This window comes from Macaca nemestrina, chromosome 8, assembly GCF_043159975.1.
Source record: "Macaca nemestrina isolate mMacNem1 chromosome 8, mMacNem.hap1, whole genome shotgun sequence".
Classification (NCBI taxonomy): Eukaryota; Metazoa; Chordata; class Mammalia; order Primates; family Cercopithecidae; genus Macaca; species Macaca nemestrina.
Window position 1 is genome coordinate 28,247,369 of NC_092132.1, and position 27,358 is coordinate 28,274,726.

The window sequence follows — 27,358 nt, forward strand, 5'->3', positions numbered from 1 at the left end:
AATAACGTCTCTTCCAACAACCTAAAGGCAACATTATCTTTGTTGCTCTACACTACAGATCTCTTTCATGAAGAGTTCTAGTTATTGCTCTTCAGCATAGTGTTTACAAACACTCAGCAGCTTATTATTCAGCAGATGAGAGGAAATGGGAAGATTACCAAAGAAAAAGTAATTTAAAACATTAAATAATGTGAAAAGACTTAATTATAAGTGTGAACTGCCCATCATTTTTCCCTAAGAACTTCCATGAGACTTCTTTTTCCTAGGTTTCAAAAATAATTTGGAACACATACCAATTATGCTTTAGAGATGCTTAGCTAAAAGGAATACATTTATGTACCTGTGGATCATCTCATAAACAAAAACTCAAGGACAGGTCCGGTGGCCTCTGTTCTAGAGAGCAGTATGGTATGTAATGAATTGTAGACAGTTTCCACTGAACTGGCTACTTTGCTTTTAAAATTGGCACTCAAGAGTAAGCTTCAGTTACCTGGAAATGGCACTATTAGACACCCAGTACTGTTGGGTTTGCCTGGAACATGTGCTCTCCCGCTGGCTGTGCACACAGATGCTGCATTCTTATCCGGCCACGTATCACCTCCTCAGACAGCGCCTCTCACATCCCCCTGTGAGAAGCACAGTGAGCTCAGCCATTTCTAGTTTTTCCTTTCCACACCGCTCTTCATCCCTTTCAGCACCCTTATTGCTCTCTCTCTTCCCTCTTTAATTTTGTGTTTGTTTCTCATCTACTCCTATGAGAACACAAGTTGTTAGTGGCCAGGGGCTTTGGCTGTTTTCACACTGTTGTTTCCCCAGTTCTTCATAAATGGTATCTGGAATATCATGGATGAAGAATATATTTTTTATAAATCAATAAATGGATGGATAGATGGATTGGTGGATGATGGATAGAATGTACTGATGAGAAAGCCATTACATAGTGAGTGATTCAGAGTAAAGCCTCTGAAGTCAGAAGACTTGGGTACCATTCACCAACCGGGTAATCAAAATCTTTCTGAACCTGTTTTCTTACATATAAAATGGGGATAAATGATTTTTCTCTAATTCTAATCTCTCTAAGATAGTTATAAAAATTAAATGCAATGATTTAAAGTAAATTTTATATATAAAGCTCATAGTAATTGCTTAATAAAGAAAGACTTCATATTAATACTTCCTATATAAAACCAGCCTGTTATCATGTAGGCATTTCTGCCTCATCAAATAAAAAAGAAAATCACAAAGTACTTTGAGATCTAGTTGTCAAGTCAACAAACATGGAGAAAAAGTTATACTCAATTGGACTTCTTTGCCATAAAGAATAATAATATTTGGAGTTGGCAAGAATATTAAGCTTGAAATTGCACTGCTAACTGGCAGGTTATAGTTTCTTCTGTGCTTCCTTGAGGGAGGAAAAACACAGCTAGAGAGAGAAGATCATTGAAGTTGATGCATTCTGGGAGAAAACAAGAAACTCTGACATTCACTAGATCAGTTATTATACACCCAGATCCTATTATTACAGATCCTATTTTAATATTTTTTCTTCCTAAAGTACAGAAATTATATTATCTCTTTTTTTTTACTAAAACTTGCAGAATATGTTTTACTCTAGTGCTATTTAAATTCAAGTACATTTGTACTGTATGCACTCTTAAATACATGCGGAGAGAGTCAATTTGTTATGAGACATGAGGAGTTCTACATTATTTCTCATTGGTGCAAAACTAATTGGCTTTTCTCAGTCATTGCACAAATATTTATTTTTCCATTTTATCATTCTTGTAACTGCAGCTGAAATTAGTAAGGGGCACAACCACCTGGCGAAATCTGGAGCAGGAAGCTTTTCATTTCCAAGCATCCTAGCCACATTCATTTTCCGACCTCAGGAGATGCTGCTGGTGGAGCTCCCTCATAGTGCCACTCCTGCTAAGAGCACAAGTTTCCCATACACATCTCCATTCACAAAAATACTTGGTGAATTTTTCTCTTGAGCTAAAAAGACATTCCTAACATGTTAGCGCTGTCTGAGGCTCAAGAAGTAGGAATGGAAATTAGTGGCATAAACTACTGGTTCCTCTGCCGACCACATTAGAGTCACACAAATCTGGGCTGATGTAAAATGGAGACAGAATGATAAAAACTGTAAAAGAATGGAATAAATGAAAATTACAAAAATGCATAAGACAAAATTACATATCCAAATTTGGAGACTGGATTCAAGAATCTCAAATGCAATCATGGCAACACCAAAACTTCTTATTCTGATAAAAATCTTGTATATATTCTGATTAAACTATCTGGAGATCAGTTGCTCAGTTTGTTAGTTCTTAACCCTCACCCGCAAGTGCCTATCAAATTATTTTCCCAAATGAAAAGAGTTCTTTCACTAAAAAGAAACTCTGATGTTATAATTTTGGTATCTCAATATTTTTTTATTGTGGATGTTTTCCTTCATTTCATTAGATGCTATATATGTAACAATCTTTACTGATTTTTTATTTCAACTTTTATTTTAGATACAAGGGGTACGTGTGCAGGTACATTACATGGGGATATTGTGGGATGCTGAGGTTTCGGGTATGGATCCTGTCATCCGGGTAGTAAGCATAGTACCCAGTAAGTAGTTTTTCAGCCCACACCCTCCCCCATCTAGTAGTCCACAGTGTCTATGGTTCTTATATTTATGTACATATGTGCTCAATGTTTAGCTCCCACTTGTGAGAACATGCAGTATTGGATTTTCTGTTCCTTTACCGTTATTCACTGATTTTCTTCTTTTTTTTTTTTTCTTTTCTTTTTTTCTGGACACAAGGGAGGACTTCTCTGCCCTTTTGAGATTGGAAATTGGATGTGGTCGTATTGCTAATTCTTCCCAATGGAGTGAAAGTCATATGAATTACTTTTTGGTTGAGGTATTTAAATGCCAATGTGAGATCCCACAGCACTGATTTTGCCTGCTCTGGCAACCATGAAAGCCTGTGTTGAAATTGAGCTTGCATGAGCCCGGGTGCCGGAATTGTAACAATGAATCAGCAGAGCCTCTCTACTGACCTGCATTGGGTTTGTAACATGAGGGGAAGCAAATCTTTGTAGCTGCGAGCATCTGAGATCTGTTGCTCATTTGTTTGTGCAGCATCAACTAGCCTCTTCTGACTAATATAATATTCTTATTGTAAAAGCATGGCACAATCCTTTACTCCCCTCTCCCTATAACTAAAGATTCATTTTCCTAGACCAGTTTTTACAATCACAGGAATGAGCTCATAAAACAGGTTATATCCTTTCACAATAATCTATACGAGTCTGAATGCATGAAAAGGCACTACTTTTGGAAAATGTGTTCCTGGGAATCAGTTGGTCCTAACTCCCATCCACACCCTTCCCCAGCTTTGCCTCTCCTGGGACATCTCCTGTCAAGAGTCTATCATGTTGAAATTAATCAGGCACTTGCTTCTCAAAGATATAAAAATGTGCACACCAAGGGTAAGAGATGAGAGGATTCCCCACAGCAAGTTAACATACCAACTGCACTAGCCAATACCTGATGCAAGCTCTTTGTTTAATTTCCTCATCAACAGTTTCCAAAATCTTTAGTGTCCTTTCAGTCATTTATAAATGAATTGAGAAATTAAAATAAGCAACTCTAACTATGTCGTACAGCAGATCTTAATGTGAAACACATTAAGAATGACATATTGTGTTAAAAAATTAAAATGTGGTGATATTGTACAACTCTAGTCAATTTGCTAAAAATCACTGAATTATACACTTAAGTGAACTTTATTGTAGGTGAATTATACCTCAAAAAAGCTGTTAAAAATGACAAAGTAAAATATGTAATTGCTATAAAGTATAATTTTTTAAATCAAATATTGCTTTACATTATGAAACTTTTATATTACTCTTCACACATAAGATATCTTATAAACTTCTATTTCCGCATTTCAAGAAGTATGATCATTTTCCCAGGGTATCAATGCCTAATAATGAAATTAGTTCAGGTTTCTAATTAATGCTACATTTAAAGATTCCTTCATGCTATTTTAATATTGATAGCCTGTTTATGTAAATGTCATCCATTAGTCTCATTCTGATGTCTGTTTATGCATTGCATAAAATCAGCTAGATTACATTTTTAAAACATGAAGGTTTCTGGTCAGGGAGTACACCTTTAGTCTCTGTGTCATCTGAGTAAATGAGAAGGTTTAAATGTAAACACATTCTGTCTGTCGCCATTATTAAAACTTAGACCCAGAAGAGGATGGTTAGTTTCCCAGTGGCAAGGAGCAAATGATGAAAGTAAAGGAGATGAAGCCTGACCTGAGGTCTGCCCTCTACAGTAAGACAGAAGATGGAGAAACTTCCCATTAATTCATTCAACAAATATTCATTACATGCCTGGTCCATGCCAAGCAATGGGTTCAGTGACAAAGGTGCAACAGTGAATAAGTCCAACTGGTTCCTCTCCAATGGATATTCTAATAATATAAAGGAATGCCCAGTACATTTCAAAGACCATCACAAGCTCCATCATGATTTGGGAAGCAATTTACTTAAGGATTTCTAAACACAGGATCAGAGTCCATGGAGGGGAAAGGAGACTGTGGTCCTCTGTGGAAGAAAAGCAGAGTCTGGTCTTCAACCAGGACGCCAAAGACATGACAAAGCTCTGTGATCCTTGCCAGAAAAGAGACTTAGACTTCAATAAGGGAGGTCTTCACTAAAACACCCAGAGCTCGAGTGTGGCATGTGGCCTAAAAGAGAGTAAAACAATGTTTAAAATTACCTGCCTCAACTGTGCATTCATCTGGGGCCACCGTAGATGTCAGTACTCAGATGAAAAGCGCTTGTAGATGGTAAGCCCAGCTCTTGGAAGCAATGAAGAGAACAGACAAGGAGAGGGAAAGATCGGATGGTTAAGAGTTACAAGCCTTGTAGGTGAAAGGCCTGGGTTTGAATCCCAGTTCTGCCATTCATGAGCTAGATAACTTTGGGAAAGTGATTTAATCAGTTTCCTTACATGTAAAAGGTGGACAATTATAATAGTATCCAACTTACTGTATTGCTGTAATTATCAAGGGAGATATTGAATGAATAGTGCTTAGAATAGTGCCTAACACTTCATAAGCTCTCAAGACATGTCACCTATTATTAAAGGATGTCAGGGCCTAAATGTTGCAGTTGTAAGCAGTTCTCTTAATCTCAATTTTCCACATACAATCCTACTATAAAGCAATTAGAATAAGTCTACAGGCCATACAAAGGCCAGTCTTATCACTGCTTCTAAGCCTGTTACTAATTAGTAATTAGCCTAAGTATAAACACCCAATAAAGCAATATGACATAAAAAGGACCACTCTAATACCTGATTTCCATTTCAGTTAAATTCCGCATATCATAGAGGACACTGACACACTACATTGTATATGTTTTTTATTGTGAAAAACATGAGACCTACTCTCTTAGCACATTTTTCTGAGTGTATAGTATTGTAAACTATCAGCATCATGTTTAGGTCTTGAGAACTTTTCCATGTTGTTTAACGGAAACTTCATACCCACTCAACAGCAACTCACCATTTCCCCCTCCCCCACAATCCCTGGCAACTATCATTCTACTTTTTGCTTCTGAGTTTGACTATTTTAGACACCTCGTATAAATGGAATCATGCAGTATTTGTCCTTTTGTGACTGGCTTATTTCACTTAGAATGTCTTCAAGGTTCATCCACGTTGCAGCGTAGGTAGGTGCTACAGGCTGAATATTTGTGTACCCCTCCAATTCATGTTTAAATCGAATCACCAATGTGATAGTATTAGGAGGCGGCATCTTTGGGAGGTGATTCAGTTCATAAGGGCAGAGTCCTCATGAATGAGACTGGTGTCCTTATAAAAGAGGCACCAGACAGAATCATGTGAGGATTCAGCAAGACGGCACCATCTGGGAACTAGAAAGTGGGCCCTCCCCAGACACTGAATCTGCCAGTGTCATGATCTTGGATTCCCACCCTCTAGAACTGTGAGAAATAGATGTCTGTGGCGTATCAGCAGCCTGGTTTATGGTGTTTTGTTACATTAGTCTGAATGGACTAAGACAGCAGGATCCCTTTCCTTTTTAAGACTGAATAATATTCCATTGTATGTATACACCATGTTTTCATTATCCATTCATCCATTAATGAACATTTAGGCTACTTCCACATCTTGGCTATTGTGAAAAATGCTTCAGTAAACACGGGAATGCAAATCTCTTTGAGACACTGATTTCTATTATTTGGGATAAATACTTAGAAGTATGATTGCTGGATCACCATAGTTCTATTTCTAATTTATTGAGGAACCTTCATATTATTATTTTCCATAGTGGCTATAACACTGTACATTCCCACTGACTGTGAGTAAGGGTTCCAATTTCTCCACAACCTCAGCGACACTTATTTTGTGTGTGTGTGTTTATTTGCTTTTGATGGCCATCCTAATAGGTATGAGGTGATATCTCACTGTGGTTTTTGATGTGCATTTTTCTGATGATTAGTGATATTGAGCATCTTTTCATATACCTATTGGCCCTTTGAATGTATTTTTTGGAGAAATGTCTATTCAAGTCCTTTGCCCCTTTTTAAAACCAGGTAATTTGGGTTCAGGGATGATGGGTTTTGTTGATTTTAGGGTTTTTTTCTGTAGAAGTTCCCTATATATTTTAGATATTAACCCCATATCAGATATATGGTTTGCAAACATTTTCCTTTAATATGTAGGTAGCCTTTTTTATTCTGTTGATTGTGTCCCTTGTTGTGCAGAAGATTTTTAATTTGACGTAGTCTCACTAGTCCATTTTAGCTTATGTTGCCTATGCTTTTGGTGTCATAACAAACAAATCATTGCCCTGTAAAGTTTTCCCCCTAAGGTTGCTTCCATTTCAGATACTGTAAAGTTTTCCCCCTAAGGTTGCTTCCATTTCAGATCTTATGTTAAAATCTTTAACCCATTTTGAGTTGATTTTTGTGTATGGTTTAAAATAAGGGTGCAATTTCATTCTTTTGCATGTTGTAATTGAGTTTTTCCAACATCATTTGTTGAAGACACTATCCCTTCCCCATCATGTATTTTTGGCAACCTTGTCAAAGATCAGTTCACTATATATGTGTGGGTTTATTTCTGGGATCTCTATTCTGTTCCATCGGTCTATATATCTGCCTTTATGGAAGTACTATACTGTTTTAGTTACTATGGATATGAAATATGTTTTGAAATCAGAAAGTGTGATACCTTCATTTTTTCTTTCTCAAGATTACTTTAGTTATTTTAGGTCATTTATGTTTCCATACAAATTATAGGATTTTTTCTATTTCTGCAAAAAATGCCATTGTAATTTTGATAGAAATTGCATTGAATTTGTTAGTCACTTTGGGTAGTATGCACATTTGAACAATATTAAGTCTTCCAATTCATAAGCACAGGATGTCTTTTTATTTACTTATGTCTTTTCTTTCATCTATGCTTTGTTGTTTTCAGCATATAAGTCTTTTACCTCTGGTTTATTTCTAAGTATTTTATTCTTGATGCTATTGTAAATGGGATTGTTTTCTTAATTTCCTTTTCTGACAGTTCATGGTCAGTGTATAGATGTATAGAAACATAACTGATTTTTATATGTTGATTTTATATCCTGCAACTTTAATGAATTTATTTTTAAAAACACCTTACATTTTACCTTAATATAGCACTGCTGTATTACAGCTTCTACCATCCCCCAAAACGCTCTGTCTCCTGCAAGGGTTTTAAGGATAAGGTGTTATATGATATTAGCCATGCAGAATAAAACTTAAACTTAATGATTATGCATACACCCAGATGATGTGATATGGGAGTAAAGTGGGGCAGGGGAGGTTGTGGCACAAAAGTAGAGTGATTGAAGGGGTGATCACGTAGAATAATTCCTAAAAGAATGTAGTCTTCTCTCATTCCCCTTGACTACTTCTTGGACTAATGTGGGCATGGCAAATGGGGAGGATACTTCAGCAGCCAAAATCCTGGCATTGGCCAGCAGTCTCCTTTCCTCTTTCCTTTAGAAACTCAATCTAAATTATGAAGATGGGGAAAAAAGGCAATATGGACTGACTCCCCAAAGATTCTAGCCCAAGGTGGGTCTCCAGTAATTCCCTAACACAAAACAGATGAACTAAGGGTGCTGGAGACAACAGTCAAAGCTGGGAGTTGCTTTGTGAATATAATGGATCTTTCAGATGATTGTTTACTGCTAGCCTCACAGTATCTCAGCATCACATTCAAGTTTCTCTTAGCCTACAGGTAGAGCCTATCTGGAACCTTTTCCAGAACACCATTTCTGATATAGGTAACCAAAACTTGGATTGTCCTTTTCAAATTAGACCTCTATATTCCTTACCATGGAAGCCAAACAAAAGGAGGCTGACTTTGTTGACTTCTACCCAGTCCAAATCCCCACAGACATTAGGCCTGTCTCAGAAGCCCATAGGAATTTGCCTCATTTCCAACACCACATCTTTGAGTGAGTTTTGATGTTAACTGAATTGTTTACACTATTTTCTTTCTATAAATTTGCCAGAATGTTACCATCACCTGACAGCAATGCAGATGAATGACTCAAATTGTTCAGTTAATAAAAGACCAGATTGATTAGTTTTATACATCAAAAGATAATAATGGTATCTTTCACGTGAGGAGGTATGCTTGGAAAAGGAACTAGATGTGTTTAGAGACACACTTGGAATGACTATTTTTTAATATATTTGTACAAAAAATAAAAGGAGCCTGCTGTAAAATATGTTACCAAATATACATTAGGCTGCTGTAGATTTTCAAGGTCTGAAAATATGACTTATCTGGCTTGGCAATGCATTAAGAATGCTCCATGGTTTAAAAAAATGAGCTATTGATCTTAGAAGATTTTAATTTAGATTAGTTCACTTAAAAGTGTAATAAATGGCAGAGCTCACATGTTGAATCACTAAGGCAGCAATTATTTTAAGAGTATCAGTCATCTGTGCTTCCAATTTAATCAAATCTCTTTACAGAGTTTTTAGACAGTATTTGAAATAGCCATATAACCTGTCTGTGAAAAGGTGTTTTGAGTTGTATGTCAAAAGTTGAAGAGAAATTAGAAAGACAACTTGCGGTTTTAAAAGACCAATGATGACAGATGGGCAGTTGCTTTTATTTTATCTGTGAGCAACTGTTATTTTGCAAAGGCTTTTTTTATTTGTTTGTTTTTGAGACAGAGAGAAGGTATATCATCTGAACTGGAAAAGTAACCCAAAATGTTTCTGAGTTAAATTTGCAAGAGCTAAGTCCTTAAGAAGTTAGAGCAAGAGTAATCACACAATTTTGGTGACCTCTAACAAACAAATTCTTGCTCATGTTCATAAGGAAAAGACAAACATAATAAAAAAGAAAAAGAAGAGACAGACCTTGTTGTTAGTGTTAACTTACAGTTTTACCTTAGATGTCAAATATTTAGTCTGAATGGACTTTTTACCTTTGGCCTTTTCAGGTTTTAAAGAAGATTTCATCATATTGGTTCGTGAGATGCTTGTAGCTCCCTGCTGAGATGAAGACAGGCCTTCATCCCTAGAGCTAGAACCGCAAGCTCTCCCTTAAGTCCTATAAAATTCATTTAGAACCATCTTTCCTGACATCTGTACATAAAGCAGTGTAAAACATTACAATATAAATTACATCTGGGGGATTCATCTGAAATTCTATTTCGCTGTTCAATAATTAAAAGTTGAAAACCTCTCCATAGCTTTACTGCACTCTCTAACAAGACTAAAATTTTTTGATAAAGCATCTTCCTTCCCAACAGTGGAAGCCTTTGCTGCATTCTGCAGAAATGAGTTTAGTAATTAATAAATCGCATCCTCTGGGATCTGACTCTGTGTGAAGCTCTTACTGAGGGGATGTTACATATTCAGAACTCCCAAATTATCCACATATTTAGAGTATACGAATTTACCATAACTGTCTTTTTTTGTTGTTCATAAAATGGGGATGACAATAATACCTGTTACACAGAGTTGTTGCAGGATTAAATAAGTTAATATAAATAAGTGCTTAGAAGAGAGTCTGGCACACAGAAAATACCACAGTATCAGCTATTGTTTCAACTGTTAGTGGTTTTGTATTATTCAGAAGAGCCCCTTTGCTTCATATAAAGAGAAATTATTCTAAAGATGGCCCTTTCCTAGGAAAGACAAAAATGCTGATAGCTACAAATTATTTTTCATTACCTTTTGAGTCTCAGGCATTTCTGGAGGGCTACGGCATTCATTTTCAAGAGTGTAGAAGCCACAAGGTGGTAGGAAGAAACAGTGTTCTAAAACATCAGTATTGTATAGGTGGGGTAGTTTCAGGACTTCTAAGAAGGGCTCTTGCCCAAATACTGGCCTACTATAACCCTGACTCATGCCTGCACTCACTCACATGAAACCATTGCTCCTATTCAAATGCACATTCTTAGAAAATAAACATATTAAGTCACTGTCTCCTATGGACACTTGACTGTAAACTAAACCATCAGAACTTTTCTGATTTCACTATGATGGGTATCTGAGAATAGACTTTGATGGTGGCAAGAAGAAAGAGAGTAACTTCAAGGACAGACAGGTTACCTACCAGTCTGGAAGGCATACTGGGAGCAATGTGTAATGAACAGTTCTAATTCTAATTCTTTATATAAAATCCAGGCACACCTGACAGTAGTGCCCCTAATTATGCTACTCATGCATTCTGATATGTTTTTTGGAGCAGAATAGAAAGAGTACATTACAGCTAAGATACTTAGAATTGCCTTTATTCTATCTTGCATTTCATCTGAGCCATTGCCTTATGAACAGGAGTCAAATAATATGACATTCCTAGCTTCCGTAATCATAAATGATAATTATACAGAATTTCAATTGTCCGTGAAATCAGGATTGTTTTAGTATTTTAGTTCAGTTTAATCATATTCTGGACCAGCCTGTGAATTGGGTATTTTTTAGATCAAAACATGAAAATCACCATTCTGTCACTTCTAATCAAAGCCCTCCAGTGCCATCCCACCACACTCAGAACAAAATTCAAACATCTTGTCATCACTGCCTACCTATAAGGTCTTGTAGACTTCTCAGGCCTTAGGTCATGCCACCTTGCCCAAACACAGCAAACCCCAACCACACAGGTCCTATTATCATTTCTTGTTTTTATCTCAGTCTTTGCCGAAGTCTTCAAGAAAGGGCGTACAGAAGTTTGGAAGGGGAGCTCTTCTCCCCTCCATAAAAATCTCTACAAACCCTCCTTAAGCCACTCATAATATAAGCACACAACCAACACACAATATAAGCAAAAGCAATGTGCTTGCTCTGCAAATGCAACTTCCAGACAAGTCCCAGAATTCCCCTTCCTGTCAGCCTACCCTCAAGCACTTCCAATGACTTTGCATCTGCATTTCCTCTCTATGGAATGAGCCTCCCCAGATCTCAGAACAGCTGGCCCCTCCTCATTGATTAGGTCTCAGTTCATATGCCACAGCCTCAATGAGCTCTTCCCTATCCACTCTGCAGAAAGTGGCTCCTAATCCTTCACCCTCATCTTCAGGCCTCCAACTGTTGAACTGTTTTGCGTTTATTGGTAACTGAAATTAACCTATTTCACTAATTTGCTTGATTGGCATATGACTTTCTCACCCAAAAGGACTTTCACTGAGGAAAAAACATATGTTTGTCTTCTGATGGTGCTCAATGCTTATTTGTGGAGGGAAATAAAATTGTAATAATGAAAGAATGATTGTAAAGAGAATACTTACTGCTGCTAATAAAGTGCAAAATTGGTGAAGAGCTTGGCAGTGTGACCAAGGGAGTTCAAAATGGCAGTAGGACAAGAGAAGAAGTACCCCAAAAAGGAACAAAGAAAATTAGAGCAGAAGATTGATGGGGAAAAAAGAGGATCAAAATGGCAGACAGGGATGATGCTTGGCAAAGACAACCTTTCACAATTTTCACTTTACATCATATATCAACTAGAGCAGTTCCTCCTGCTGGTTTTCTATTTAAGAAGACAAAGAAGGTTAGATGAGAACTGTGAATCACACCTGTAATCCCAACAGTTTGGAAGGCCAAGGCAGGAGGATAGCTTGAGACCAGGAGTTCAAGACCAGCCTGGTCAACAGAATGAGACCCCCACATCTACAAAAAATTAAAATTAAAATTATAAACAAAAAATAAAATTTAAAAATTAGCCAGGCATGGTGGCACAAGCCTGTAGTCCCAGCTATTCAGGAGGCTGAGACAGGAGGATCACCTGAGCCCAGAAGTTTGAGCCTACAGTGATCTATGATCACTGTAGCCACTACACTAGAGCTTGGGTGACAGAGCAAGACCCTGTCTCTAAAAGAGAGAGAAAGAGAAAGAAGACAGGAGAGAGAAAGACAAAAAAGGCAATTAACTTATAGAGCCTAAAGTATAATTCAGATCTCTGCATTCCCATTTGAGACTGCTCCCAGCCTCTGTGATTCTGGAGGCTGAAATTGATCATTTTCACACTGCTATGGAATATTTTATGGCTGGGGAAGCATAACCAACAAAATAGCGGGCTTCCTGAACACCCCCACTTTTTCTCTCAGTAGACTCCAGTCTCTTAAATCTCACTTAGATGAGAATCTGCTGAATCAGCAAAGGTAGGAAATCGAGAGCCTTTGGCTTACTAAACAGCCAATTAATTCACTTTACCATATGAAACAGTTTTAATAGGAGGGCTAAGGGATTTAAAGCTGATGGGGATCAGCTTAGCCTTTGAGGGGGGAATTCAGTCTGGTGATTGCCCCAGGGCTTAAGTGCTCAGTAAGAAAACTTAATTTCTCCAGATTGATTTTCTGCTCTCTATCGATAATCACCAAATTTTTGCTGCTTCACCAGGTATACTCCCTTGGTGTTCAAATTCTGTGTTGTGGAATACGAATAGCAGTTCAGAGGGGCAAAGTGGAAAGGGATATATAGACAGGAAGGTATCGGTTCAGTGATGGTCCTTGTCAATTTAACATGGTCATTTTTTTTCATTCAAATCCTAATCTCATTTCATCTAATAATTTCTCCTAAGTGTAGACACGCAGTAGGAAAGTCATTTCCTGGAGAAACAATATAAATGTTTGAAAGAAAAAGAGCTTCTATTTTAAGTGCTGTGTGTCTGAATTTTGCAACTTGATGGCTAAGACAGGGCATTTGTACCTGGAGCCAGGTCATCATTTTCCAGTAATCTAGTGATACTGTTCTCCAGCACCTGGGAGGTCTCATGACCCAACCACCCTGTGAGTTTGCTAAAGAAGCAGATGAGAAAAACATAATCTTTAAGTAATCTGTTGTCCTCTTGTTTCACAAATCTTCTGTTTTATAAATCTACCCATGTCTTCACCTATTGTCTGAACCACACTCAGTGCATCTACATTATTGTATCATGAATTACAATTATTTTGTATATTACCTCACCATCTTAAACACCACTTGAGGGCGGGAACCAAGCATGCCATACCCCAAAGTTTTTCCAAGTAGACAAGCCCTCATTAAGTTTTATTGAATTGAGCTGAATACATAAAATGTCTAGCATAACAACTTCCGTATAACTACAGCTAACAAGCACTAGAAACTCTCTGCCTGCTGGCGCCTTCGCAAGCCTGTTACTCACATCTCTGAATGGTAGAGATAAGAATGCCTTAACAGAATCACAATGCAGGCAATTGTTAAATCTGAATAAAATTCCAGTTCCTTGGCAATGCAGCCAGGCTTAGTATACAGAAGCTTCTCCAAACTTTAAATGTTATAATAGCAATACCTTGCTTTGGATAACACTTACACTTTCACAACTATTTTCTTATCTCATCTTCATAATAATACACGAGGGAGGAAGGGTAGATAATAATATTTCTATTTTGAAGATAATACATTGAGTTATAACATAGAAAAATGACTTGCTTCCATTCTGTTACAAGCATCAGAGCAGAAAGCTGGCAACCAGTATCGGTTAGTCTTCTAAACCACTAGTTCGTTACTTTCCCACTAAACTCACCATGACATAAGTCTTCTTAGAGTTCTGCTTCTCAAACCTTCATGTGCATACAAATTGCCTAGGGATCTTGTTAGTATCCTGGTTAAAAGCTGATTCCGTTTGTCTGTATTTCTCTAACAAACTCCTATTTCTCTAACAATGTTCCTGGTCCCCTGACCACAATTTGAGTAGCAAGATTATAGAAGGCAGTGACTATGGCTACCATCTTTATATCTGTACTGCTTGGCACATAGTAGGTGCTCAATAAATAGATGTTGACTGAATAAAAGAACAGTCATGCTTGACCCATTTTTTCTATCTGTAGTGCTGAGCAAATAGTAAAACACTCAGGAGATAAGTAGTGAGTTAATGAAGTAATCAATGGTCAATGAAACAAAGAAAGTGCTGACTCCGTAAAACAGCATGTAACCACGCTGGAAGGAAGAACAAATAATTTGCAGAGCAGGAGAGTCCTTGGGATACACCAGCATTTCCCCTGGGCAAGCTATTGAGTCCGTAATAACACATTTTTCTTATGCAATTGCCTCCATCAGAGAATCTTCATGACCCTACACGTAATATGATGACTTTTTCCAAGTATTTTTTATAGTTTGAAGACATTGTCTTCCTATGCCAGTGCTCAACGAAGTAAACCAATTTCAGCATCCTCATTTTTGCTCTGGGAAAAGAAGGCTGAGTTGTCCCAGTCTCTCTCTGGCAGAGGTGAAATTAGAGCCAGGGCTTTCTGCCTCCCAGCTCAGACCTTGACACTCAACTGAGTCTCAAGGGGTTTTTCATTTACACCAATTCCTTTAACTGTACACCCCTCCTGTGTGGTGAATTGGCGGGGGCTGTACTTCAAGCAAAATATTTAACTATTCTGAACTGAGTTATGAAATAAAGGGCTTTATTAAGAGTAAGGGATGAATACAACAGAGCTTAATTAAAATTCTCTGAATGGTTGGTGGCTTAGAACAATATAACCCACATTAAGCCATTTTCCAGGAATCTCATCTTTCAAGGTCTGGAGCACAAGACACTCCGGCACATTGAACCTATCTCAGGAAAGCAAAAATCACCTGTCATTTATCAATGAACCCATGAAGTGGTATCTTCACAAACTCCCAGTAGCAGTTAAAATTTTTCAAGAAATGGAGTTGGAGGACAGAAAATGATAACTGAAATAGAGAGGGAAGAAATGTCACTCCTCTTTTATACAGAGGGACACACAGTCCAGATGCTGCTGCTTGTCTCTGAGTCCCTGCAGCCTTCTTCTTAGATGACTTGGGGTACCTTGGCCCCCACCTGAGGCACAGATGGGCCATGTTTTCTAGACATTTCCAGATATTAAACAAGAAGGACATTTTGAAATTGATGATAAAAAACTCTCCAATTATAAAGAGGAAGAAAAAAAATGCCTCAACCAGGAGCAGAGCTGGTTTTATGCAGTTACCTCAAACCATGTAATCGGGGACTTAGTTTCCCTCTATCTCTCAACTCTGCATTCCTCCAGGTTGACTTCACGGCATCAAAAAGGTGCTCCCTTCAGGGCAGCAAGATGGCCTCCAGCCCCTCAGACCTATATTGTAGTAGCTTTGTAGCCCCAGTGGAAAGACAGTGCCTCTTTACCACTAGTTTGAAAAAATAGTGCATAATGCACTCTAATTAGTTTAGTCCACATGTCCAAAGTTAAACCAACATCACAGCCAGAGAACATGGTGTTCTAGGCAGCCAGGCTGGGTCGGGTACTCCATCATGGTCTGGAAAGTGGAGCCCCATTGAAGCGCAAAAACCAATAATTTGGAAAACAGAGTGACCCAAAGGAAAGGTAGGGTGCTGTTACTAACTAAAAGAAGGAAGAAGGGATGGTGAGTAGGCAAGTAAGAGTGGTCTACTGCTAAAGTCTGATCTTACTTTTTGTTTGAATTCTGATAACTAGGTTTTTCCCTGCTTCCAAAACCCAGTTCCTGACCTGAACACCATTTTTGACAACTAGCTCCTTATTTTTTCTTATATCTGGATCCTGTCTTGGGAACATGCCAGAAAACAATAAAAATAGCTACCAATGTTTATTAAATATTTAGCTTGTGCCAGGATTTCTGCTGTGTTAACTATTTTTTCTAATTTTATTATTACAAACACCTACAAAGATGTGTTTTATCACAATTTCATTTGTAGCTGAGACACCTGAGGCTCAAAGTTAGGTAGCTTTCCTAAGGGAACATGACAGTTATGGAAGAGCCAGGTATAAAAGTCTGTCTGATTTCAGATTCTAAGCCATTAATCATATGACGTGTTGCCCGGCTACCTTTTCATGGACTTGCCTACAATTAATGCTTGCCTGTTTTAAGGCTAATCACCTGACGGCCTCTATGTTTGGTGTCCTCCTCTGTAAAGCAAGAAAGAAGATGGCTTCCTCATTTGCCTATCTCATCTCTCGGGGCTATTGTGAGGATTTAATGAGTCAATATACATACAGCATTATGATTAGGATTATTTCTTATAAATCAAGCAAAATAACAGATATGGACATGAATTTGTATATACACATACATATATACCACACCAGTTCCCGCTGTCACTTACTTCTGGCTCTGCCGAGGATGGACCCTTCTCAGCCCATTCCTCAAGCCTCTCAGAGACTCTGGGGCTCAGGACACTTTATCCCCCTAAAAGGAGAAGCTTCGTCATGTGCCCCTGCATGCCCTGGCATCCAGCCAGCTCCTGCAGATCCTTTGCTCTCAGCATTTCACAGTCCTGCTCTACAAGTGTGACGGCTGCCCCTGGGAGGACATCTTGCCCTTCCACTTCTCTGGGCCACCACTCCCTACTCAGGACATCATGACACATGGTGACCTTATGCCATTTCCTTGGCTCTTTTTATCTTCTTGGGACTTACACACACAGGGCTGGAAAGAAGTCCTCAGCTCTGTCAATCAGAATGACAAAGTCACAGACAGCACGATGTAAGACTACCATTTAAACTATTTGATGGGTTTTTTTTGTTTTTTTTTTTTTAAGTAATGTTGCTGAGTCTATAAAATTCAGAGGAGTGGAAAGAATTTGAAGAAGCCTCAATACCTCTCTCTGGAGCCCACGCCAAACATCAATAGCAGCCACAGCTTCTGTCATCTCATGGAGGGTTTTTTTGAATCAACATGGTTTTATTCTAATACTCTTTCCAGGTGTATCTATCTTACAAGGTGTAATGAAGATATAAACAAGTCAGAAATCCTTCATTAAGTTAACAAAATGCTTTGCACTTCAGTTTAGTTTTTCAAAACAGAGAGGGCTTGGAAAAGTCAATAAAGAAAGCGTAATTCTAAGCACCTTAATCATTATAAATGCTGAGCCAGCTCTTCTGTGAAGCCGGCCATTTCCTCACTGGTATCCAGGGTGGTAATTCCTCTCAGATCATCCCCTCAAACGAATGTCTTCTTTGAATTCTCAGCATTTGTCCTTAACAGCACTAAGGCTCTTTGTTAGAGAGTTTTTACCTTAGGAGACAAAGTTGAAAAGCCTACGAGTCTGTTGAGATAGCTATTTTTCAACTTAATAACAACATGTCTTCAACAGACGTAAATACAGATGTTGCAGTTTAAATGGGTGTTTCAGCATTGTCAGATAAGGGTCCATTCATTAAATACAAGTGAACAAACAACTTTCCAGCCAAAATATACGCAGGGCTCTTAAGAATTTATAAAATCTGATTAGTTTCTTCTCTTGTTTTCTTCCTATTGGCAGTGGATGGATTTAAAAGGTGACTGGAACACTTCTTCCTGACCTCAGAGATGTGATGGATGTCTGGGAAGATTTTCTCAAGGGCTAGAAGTTAAGAACTTTGTTCCTACTGTTTATCTTTTTCCCTTTCGTATTCAAGCCACTTAACCATACTGAGCCTCAACGTTTTCATTTATAAAATGGAAATCAGTCTAACTTTTCTCTGGAGGACAGCTGTTGCCTGCCCATCACTATTTCCTCCTTTTCTGGTGACAACATCCTCCTTTTCTTCAAAGAATAATGCCTACCCCATTATAATGACTTTTACATGGGGCTGTCCCAACACATGTTGCCTTCAAGGCTAGGTGCATGACACAGGCCTGGCCAATCCTTGTGTCCAATCCCTCTGGCCACTGTGATTGGTCCAGTTATGGGTATATGATGCAGATCAATCCAGTAAAACTCAGCCTCGTGACTTTTACTGGAACCATCAGTCAAGACATCTTCTTTTTCTGTGGGGTTTCCAGGTTAGGAGAAGGAAGGTTAGAGCCCTGGGATGCCACCTCATGTGAAAAGCCTGCCAGAGAGCAAAATTAGCACAAAGGAAGGAAAGTATTCCAATAAAAGGGTGACACGGAAAACTGAAATGTGAATTTGTTAAATCCTCAAATAGCCAACAGCTTCTAGAACAAGATCATACAGTTAGGACCTCGATAACAATTCGACTGTGGAATAGATAAGAACATTTTAGATCCTGTGTTGCTCAACTCTGAAATGCTGCTCTGTGTTGTGAATATTGGTTTATTTTCTTTGTAGAGTGGAGTCATTAAGACTAGAGCTCCAGGCTTCTTCATTCAACCCCAAGGATTCCCAGCAACATGTGAAGTCCTCTATCTGTCACTAAGAAGCTATGTGAGTGAAGCAGGCTATATGTCTTGGTTTCAACATCTGTGAACAAGGTGTAATGACGGTTTCCTCATCTTTTTTTAGGATGGTTGTAAGAATCTGAGACAGTGAGAGGGAAAAGATTGTTTTCCATTCATTAGTTTGGGTTGAGCATTGGAGGCATCTCGTCACCTGCTAAACCAGCACTAGTAAGTCACATTTTGGAGCCATTTCTGGAAAGAGGTTCTGTACAAATAAAATTAGAAAAGTCTGCATTTAGCATATGAGAAATATTATGGCCATTGGTACATATCACTCTAAACACCATTCTGCTTATTCTTGTCATGTAGGGGTATTTGATTTTTAATCTATCCACTTAAATATTGGCTGCTTCTATAGACTTCCCAACCAGCAGTCCTTGTGCAGGCAAAACTCCCATTTAACTGAATAAAACTACTGAACATCAAATATTGTTAGGAAGAGTTTGATATTGTATTTATCCTGCTGATAATTATCTTACATGTTTTAACTACCCCTAGTAGTACCCCAAGGTTGGTTAAAGGAAAAATGTAATTTACTCATAGAAATAAAATATTGTACAAGTATCAAATGATACTGATAAATATTAAACAATAAACTTGCCTAGAATGCTTTCCCTAAAAAATTGGGGACCTTATACTTCACTAATTATATATTGCAGAACAAGCTGGTTTATAACAGAATGATAAAGGTGATTAGAATGAAAGAGAGGCCATTTGGATTGATTCAGTTTTGCTATATTTATTATAATTTACAATACTTTGCCATAAAAATAAAATAATTACCCAAATTATTTTATTGTCTTTATATTGTGGTTATACAAATAACCACAATTATTTGTGGTTATTGTCTTTATATTGTGGTTGATTTTATAATGGCTGACCTTTATCCCATAGATTTTTCAGTGTTAGTTATTACTGTTTTTTACCTGAGAGATCTGGGGGAGTTGTGTTTTTGGCTCAAATATCCAATCTAAATTTGGTTCTCTTACAGCAATGGGTGGATGACTCACCTCTCATAGGAATGATAGAACTTGGATCATGTTGGCAATCACAGGTAGTAGATTGGATGTCTGGCCCCAAATAATAAGCTCTTCACCAAGAGATAGTATCGTCTCCTTCCCTTAAATAACAATCCTCATTTCTAGCTGGTATAAGAATTTCATCTTCAATAATTGATCAGCGTGACAGAAAATCTGTTGTTGGCAAAGCATGTTTAAAATTATATTACTTAATCTTTCTCATCTCAGAGACACTTTCCATCTGCTCCTCAAATCCAATGCCCATTGCAAGGCACAGGTCCATTTTATGCAGCAACTGATTGCCATTATTTTTAAATTTTCCTTTATCTAAAAAGAGCAGAAGCAAACTTTGAGTGCTTTATGGGCTATATTTAATACTTTGATATTATATTAAATGCAGAGTCAATATGACATCCTGTTATTGGTATAGTGCAAAATATTTTCAAGCTTATTTCAGTAAGAACAGTATCCTGACAAAGGCACGCTGTCAATATAAATGCGTCTATTTTACACATTGGAAATGAACAAAGGAAGTTCACTAGTATAAGAAAATAGATCAATGGTCCTGTGAGAAACTCTTATGATGCTCTTCTCACTCTGTTTTTGTCAGTTAGAGATTTATCGAGAAAGGTGCTACGGCAAAAATTGCATCATGTGGGCCAAGTGACATTTTTCTCCAAAGAAAATACTGATGACTCAGTGCTACGCAGACAGAATGGTTTTCCTTCCCCAATAAAGCATATGGGGGTCAGACAGAGATAACATCCCTTTGGCATCACTGCAGAGGTGATAGGTGTGTCATAAGCCAACCAGCTACTGAAAGAAAATGCCAGATCATTCTGCCATGGAGCAGGCAAGATGCAATCATTCTGAAACCATGTGCAAAGCTGAGTTCTATTTTTAGAGGCATTTGTTAATTAGAGTCAAAGTGGGCTAGGGATTCCAGGTGGAAAATCAAATGGTCTAATTAGATGGGGACATAGAACAGGGTAGGGAAATAAACACTGAATTGACAGGCAGCCAATCCAAGTTCTGGGTCCTGCACCACTGCCAACAAGCTCTAATCCTCAGCAGTTCATTTGACCTCTGAGTCCTCATCCACAAAAGAAAAACATCTCTAAAATCTTCTCTTGCTCGAAGTTCCTTCTTACTCTAACAATCTCTGAAACAATAATCAAAATCTAATTTATCCCTGTGTCTTAGTAAAAGAAACTCAGTAATTTATTAGGTTGGTGCAAACATAATTGTGGTTTCTGCCATCACTTTTAATGATAAAAACCACAATGAGTTTTGCACCACAATTGCATACAGGAAATTATATTTCCCGATACAGTAGTGTCATTTAGACATTTAAATGTAAATCTAAATTAATTATAATTAAATGAAAATAAAAATCTACTTCCGCAGTCATACTAAGTATACTCCTAGTGTTCGATAACCACATGTGGCTAGTGGCTATTATTAAGTAGTGCAGATTATAAACTTCCTTTATCCCAGAAAGCACTAATTTATAAAACCATTTTCCTCTCCCTAGAGCGTGGTGGCCTTCTGCAAATGTTTGTGGAATGAATAAGTAAGAGAATGAGAGATTAATAAAGCCAATACTAATACCAGTCCAACGAAGAGCTGCAACTGAAAAAAATCTGACAAAGTATGATGTATATTTAAAATGAAAAGAAACTTTATTCTATTCTTCATGAAGTTAGACTTGGATAGCTATGTATAGCTCTGCTTTCTGCAATTTAGGAGAAATAATCTGGAAATGGAGAAGAAATAGGGACAAGCACCTGTAACGTGCAGTTTTATGTGTCAACTTGGGTAGGCCATAATACCCAGTTATTTAGTCAAACACTAATCTAGGTGCTGCTGTGAAGGCATTTTGTAGACGTGTTTAACATCTAAAATAAGCTCACATTAAATAAGAGATTATCCTCAATAATGTGGGTAGGCCTCACTGAATCAATTGGAAGTCCTGAGAGCAAAAACAGGTTTGCCATGGAAGAAGAAATTTGACCTCAAAACTGCAACATAAAAATCCTGACTAAGCTTCCAGCCTGCTGACTTGCCCTACAAATTTCAGATGTATCAGGCCCCAACCATACGAACCAATTTCTTAAAATAAATCATATATTCATATTCATTAATATATACACTCATATAAAGAACACATATATGTGGACATATATGTATGTGTATGTGTGTGTAAGTTCTATTGGTTTTGTTTCTCTTGAGAGCCCTCGCTGATAGAGATTTTAGTACAAAGAAGTAGGGTGCTATTGTGTAAAAAAATAAATAAATAAATAAAAATATGGAAGTGGCTTTGGAACTGAATAATGGATAGAGGCTGGAAGAGTTTTTAGGTGCATGATAGAAAAATCTTAGATTGCTTTGAAGAGATTCTAACAGAAATGTCAGAAGTGTTTGAACCAGAGCAACGCCATCTTTAATAGGGGCTGGGTAAAATGAGGCTGAGACCTACTGGGCTGCATTCCCAGGAGGTTAGATATTCTAAGTCACAGAATGAGATAGGGAGGTTGGCACAAGATACAGGTGACAAAGGCCTTGCTGATGAAACAGCTTCCAGTAAAGAAGCTGACCAAAACCCACCAAAACCAAGATGGTGACAAAACTGACCTCTGGTTGTCCTCACTGCTCATTATATGCTAATTATACTATATTAGCATGCTAAAAGACACCCTCACCAGTGCCATGACAATTAACAGACGCCATGACAACATCAGGAAGTTACCCTATACGCCTAAAAGGGGAAGGAACTCCCAGTTCCAGGAATTGCCCACCCCTTTCCCAGAAAACTCATGAGGAATCCACACATTGTTTAGCATATAATCAAGATATAACCATAAAAATAGCCAACCAACAGTTCTCTGGGCTGCTCTGCCAATGAAGTAGCCATTCTTTATTCCTTTACTTTCTTAATAAACTTGCTTTCACTTTATCCTATGGATTTGCCTCAAATTCTTTCTTGCATGAGATCCAAGAACCTTCTCTTGGGGTCTGGATCAGGACCCCTTTTTGGTAACAGAGATATGGATATTGAAGGCAATTCTGATGGGATCTCAGAAACAAGTAAAGAGGGAGGATTATAGGGAAATTTCTGTTGTTTTAGAGAATACCTATTGTCATGAACAGAATGTTGCTAGAAATATGAACATTAAAGATGCTTTGGTGAGGCCTCAGATGGAAATGAGGGACATGCTACTGAAAACTGGAGGAAAGGCAATCCTTGTTAGAAAGTAGAATAAACTTGGCTGAATTGTAGTCTGTTGTTGGGTGGAGAGCAGAACCTGTGAGCAATAAACTTGGATATTTAACTGAGGTTCCTAAGCAGAGTATGGCCTGGTTTCTCCTAGAAGCCTATAATAAAATGTGAAAGGAAAGAAATAGAGAAAGAAACTGTTGAGCAAAAAACAAACCAGAACCAGATGATTTAGAAAATTCTCAGCCTAGTCACATTGCAATAATATGAGAAAGCAAGTTCTAGAAGAGAAACTCAAGTTGGGGTCTAGTTGGACAGTCTTTTGCTGAAGAGATTAGGCATATGACTTATGCATTCAATCAGCCATGTCAGCAAAGGCCAGGAATAGGTTATCCAGAAGAAATGTGTGGAGAAACTTTTTGTCTAATGGCGTGATCCCCATGATGTCCACAGAAGACTGTTAAGGGTTTTGAGAATGTTATACATGATGTCCACAGAAGACTATTAAGGGTTTTGAGAATGTTATATGACTAACAGCTGTAGCTTGGACTAAACAGGACAGAGATGGGATGAAGTGAAAGAAAGCTGTTGGACTTATGGGATTCTACAGGCAAGAAACAGGCTGATAGAGCAACTCAGTTGAAAAAGTATGTTACCCTTGGCTGGGCGCAGTGGCTCACACCTGTAATTCTTGCACTTTGGGAGGCCGAGGCTGATGGATTGCTTGAAGCCAGGAGTTCGAGACCAGTCTGGCCAACGTGGCAAAACCCGTCTCTATGAAAAATGCAAAAAATTAGCCCAGCACGGGGGTTCACGCCTGTAGTACCAGCTACTCAGGAAGGTGAGGCAAGAGGACAGATTGAACCTGGGAGGTGAAGGTTGCAGTGAACCAAGATCACATCACTGCACTCCAGTCTGGGCAACAGAGTGAGACCCTTTCTCAAACAAACAAACAAAAGTATGTTACCCTTAAAGCAAAAAGAAAGATGACTCAGAGGGCAGTGAGGGTAGAGTGACAGGCTGAAAGGACAGCACTACCACTCATGTGGGCCAAGAAGAGAGGGCAGATGCCTCAGGCTCTCTGAGCATCAAGCCACAGAGAATTATTCTCAGTCCTTGAAATTCTACTTGTCTTGCTGGGTTGCAAACTTGCTTGGGACTCATCACCCCTTTCTTTCCTCCCAATTTCTCACTTTTAGAATGAAAATTTTCTACCCTGTGGCTGTCCCATCATTGTATTCTAGACATAGATAATGTGTTGTCTAGTTTGGCAGGTGCACTAATAGAGAGGAATTTTACTTCAGGATGGACCCTACCCAGAGTCTCACCCATACCTGATTTAAATGATTTAGAAGAGGAGATTTTGGACTTTTCAAGTTAATTACATATAATAAGATTTTGGACTTTCAGTTGACGCTGGAATGACTCAAGACTTTTGGGGATGTTAGGATGGAGGGAATGTATTTTGCATGTAGGAAAGACATGAACTTTTGGGGCCTAGAGAGTAGACTACACTGAGTTGAGTGGTGTCTCCCCAAAATTCTTGTCCACTTGGAATCTGGAACTGTTTCCTATTTGGAAACAAGGTTTTTGAATCTGTAATCAAGTTAAGATGCATCATGTACTGTATTGGGATGAGCTCTAAGTCTAACGATTGGTGTGCTTATGAGAAAAGAGAAAATTTGGATACAGAAACACACAGGTACCCATGGAAGAAGGCCATGCAAAGATGAAGAATAAATTGGGATTACGCTGCCAAAGCCAAAGGGATGCCAACGATTGCCAGAAACTAGAAGCAGCAAAGAAAAAGTCTTCCCTAGAGCCTTTGGAGTGAGCATGTCTCTGTTGATGGCTTGACTTCAGACTTCTAGAGTCCAGAACTGGGATAGACTAGATTTCTGTTTATTTGGACTGCCCAGTTTGTAGTGATTTATTATGGCAACCCTGTAAACTAATACGGCACTCAAGGTAACCAGGGCAATGAGAGATAAAATGCTAAATAAAACCTGACTAGCAACATTCGATCTTTTTAAAGTCAGAAAGATGAATGGTAACTAATAAAAGAATTATGTAATATAAATTTATGGAATAATAATTTAGGCAACTCATTCATTTAATTTAAAAGACATCTCTTAGATCATGAAATAGGTATATTTAAGACAAATGAATTGAAGCAGAGAACCACTTCATACCACTAATACTAAACTTATGGAAAACTTTGTATCCAAAGGAAGCACAAGCTAAAATTCAAGTACATTGAAGGGGTTTACATGAATTTATTGGAGACAGATTTTCTATAAAGATTAGAAGAGTATTTTTAAAAACATCAATATGATTTTTTAAAAAATCAAACAAATTGGAATCCAGCCTGAAATCCCACAGCTCAACAGTGACATACCACCTGGGTAGAACTTCGTATAGGAAGTCTGCATTCTCAGATACTGTATGTATTAGTCAGGGTTCTCTAGAGGGACAGAACTAATAGGACAGATGGATATATAAAGGGGAGTTTATTAAGGCATATTGACTCACATGATCATAAGGTGCGGTCCCACAATAGGCTTCCTGCAAGCTGAAAAGCAAGAAAGTCAGTCCGAATCCCAAAGCTGAAGAACTTGGAGTCCGATGTTCAAGGGTACAAAGCATCTAGCAGGGCAGAAAGATGTAGGCCAGAAGACTAAACCAGTCTAGTCTTTCCATGTTCTTCTGCTTGCTTTTATTCTGGTCACACTGGCAGCTGATTAGATGGTGCCCACCCAGATTGAGGGTGGGTCTGCCTTTCCCAGTCCACTGACTCAAATGTTAATCTCCTTTGGCGACACACTCACAGATACACCCAGCTACAATACTTTGCTCCCTTCAATCTAATCAAGTTGACAAGCACTATTAACCATCACACCATATATCCAAATAAAGGGAAATGTTCTTTTCAAATACTATTACTCTAAAATTGAATTTTTCCAGTGTCTTCAGTGGCTGATCATAGGCAGTATGTAAATACATCTGAGCCAATCTGAGTTAAATAGGTCTCCTGACTACGGGGCTTTACTATTGGACTTAAATATGCTTATGTACACTGAGACACTCTTAAGAGGGAGATGGTGTGTCCAACAACTCCAAAATTATTTATCCAATTAATCCCTTTTAATTGAGCATATTTTTGATGTGCAAGATAAAAATTCAGATATGAGGCCCTGGAAAGATGCACTTCTCTTTACTGGGAGGTCTCCACCAAAGTCAGTAAACACTTTACCTTATCCTTCCGTCCTGGGGGCCATATGGGTTCATAGGTAGGGGAAGGGATAGAATAATATTTTTAATTGAAAAGAGAGCATAATACAGATTCTAAGATGAAAACTTTTCTGGTAGTTTCTATCATTCATTCATCATCCATCGATTTACTCTTTGACTTGCCATTCTCCTAAATCCTATACATAGAGAATTACATTTGAACTTGTTTATACTCCAAAATAGTGGTATGTTTAGTTCTAGTAAAGGACACTACAGAGCACAATAGAGACATTAAGAAGGGTTCAGAGAAGAGTTACATTCATGGATTAGGAGACTGGAAAATGGCAGCTCTGGGTAACAATTTTATGAAATTAAAATAATTATTCCAGTTGGAGAAACAAGGAAAAAAAGCCTAAATGAGTATAGGTTTCTTCAACCATTCCCTGAACAAACATTGATAGTATCTACTCTAAACAGGCAGTGAGCTATCAGTGAGCTAGATCTTAGAGATTGAACTGAAGTCTGAAGCAGAGGAAATGAACTTAACAATTATAAGAGCAGAAGAAACGTTATTCCAGGAGACCCTGTTCTGCTCATTGTAGAAGGCCTGAAAGTGCCTCCAGTAGCCAAACCGGCCTCTTGTTTCCAGCACAAACCAGTATTCCATTGCCTGCTCTAAGAGCACCCATGCATGCCCTGTGGTACAGCGAGGGAAAGCATGGGACCCAGAGTCAGAGGGCAGGCTTGTGTTGGGGGCTCAGAGCCTCAAAGAGGAGCTGTGGAAGAAAGTGGTTATGTTCTTACAGATTAAGATTTGAATACCTCCTCCAAGATGCTCAAAATATCTTTATAGAGAAAGTATCAGACAATTAAAAGCGCATGGTTCAAATGTATCTTTTCCACTGTGAGACTGCTCAAGCTACTCAACAACTTACATCCTTTTTTCCTTATCTATTAACTGGTGACCGTAATACCCATCCACTAACATTTTTGTAAATATTAAATGATATACATGTAAAGAATTTAATGAAATATATAAAAATCTGTATGGCATCTGAGATAGAGTAGGCAAATAGTAGATAATTGCTATTATTTTGTATTTATACAAAATGGTTGTCAATATGGGGTTTGAGGTAGGGGAAGGGATGGAGGGTACAGTGCATTTTTACAGATGTGGTACCTTTAGACT

The 27,358-nt window shown here is 38.1% G+C and overlaps 1 long non-coding RNA gene across 16 annotated transcripts in view; it reads left to right on the forward strand.

The window, feature by feature from the left end:
* Window positions 1-27,358, forward strand: part of LOC105475937 (uncharacterized) — a 459,161-nt gene that overhangs the window by 415,591 nt on the left and 16,212 nt on the right. For 9 of the 16 annotated variants that reach the window (XR_011606791.1, XR_011606795.1, XR_011606792.1 and 6 more), the window contains 3 exons: window positions 17,801-18,688; window positions 18,767-18,870; window positions 19,694-19,756. This is a non-coding gene — a long non-coding RNA (uncharacterized lncRNA). Of the gene's footprint in view, window positions 1-9,533; window positions 18,689-18,766; window positions 18,871-19,693; window positions 19,757-21,255; window positions 27,302-27,358 lie in introns of those variants that run through there. The other 7 variants (XR_011606794.1, XR_011606797.1, XR_011606799.1 and 4 more) reach the window with 5 other exon arrangements.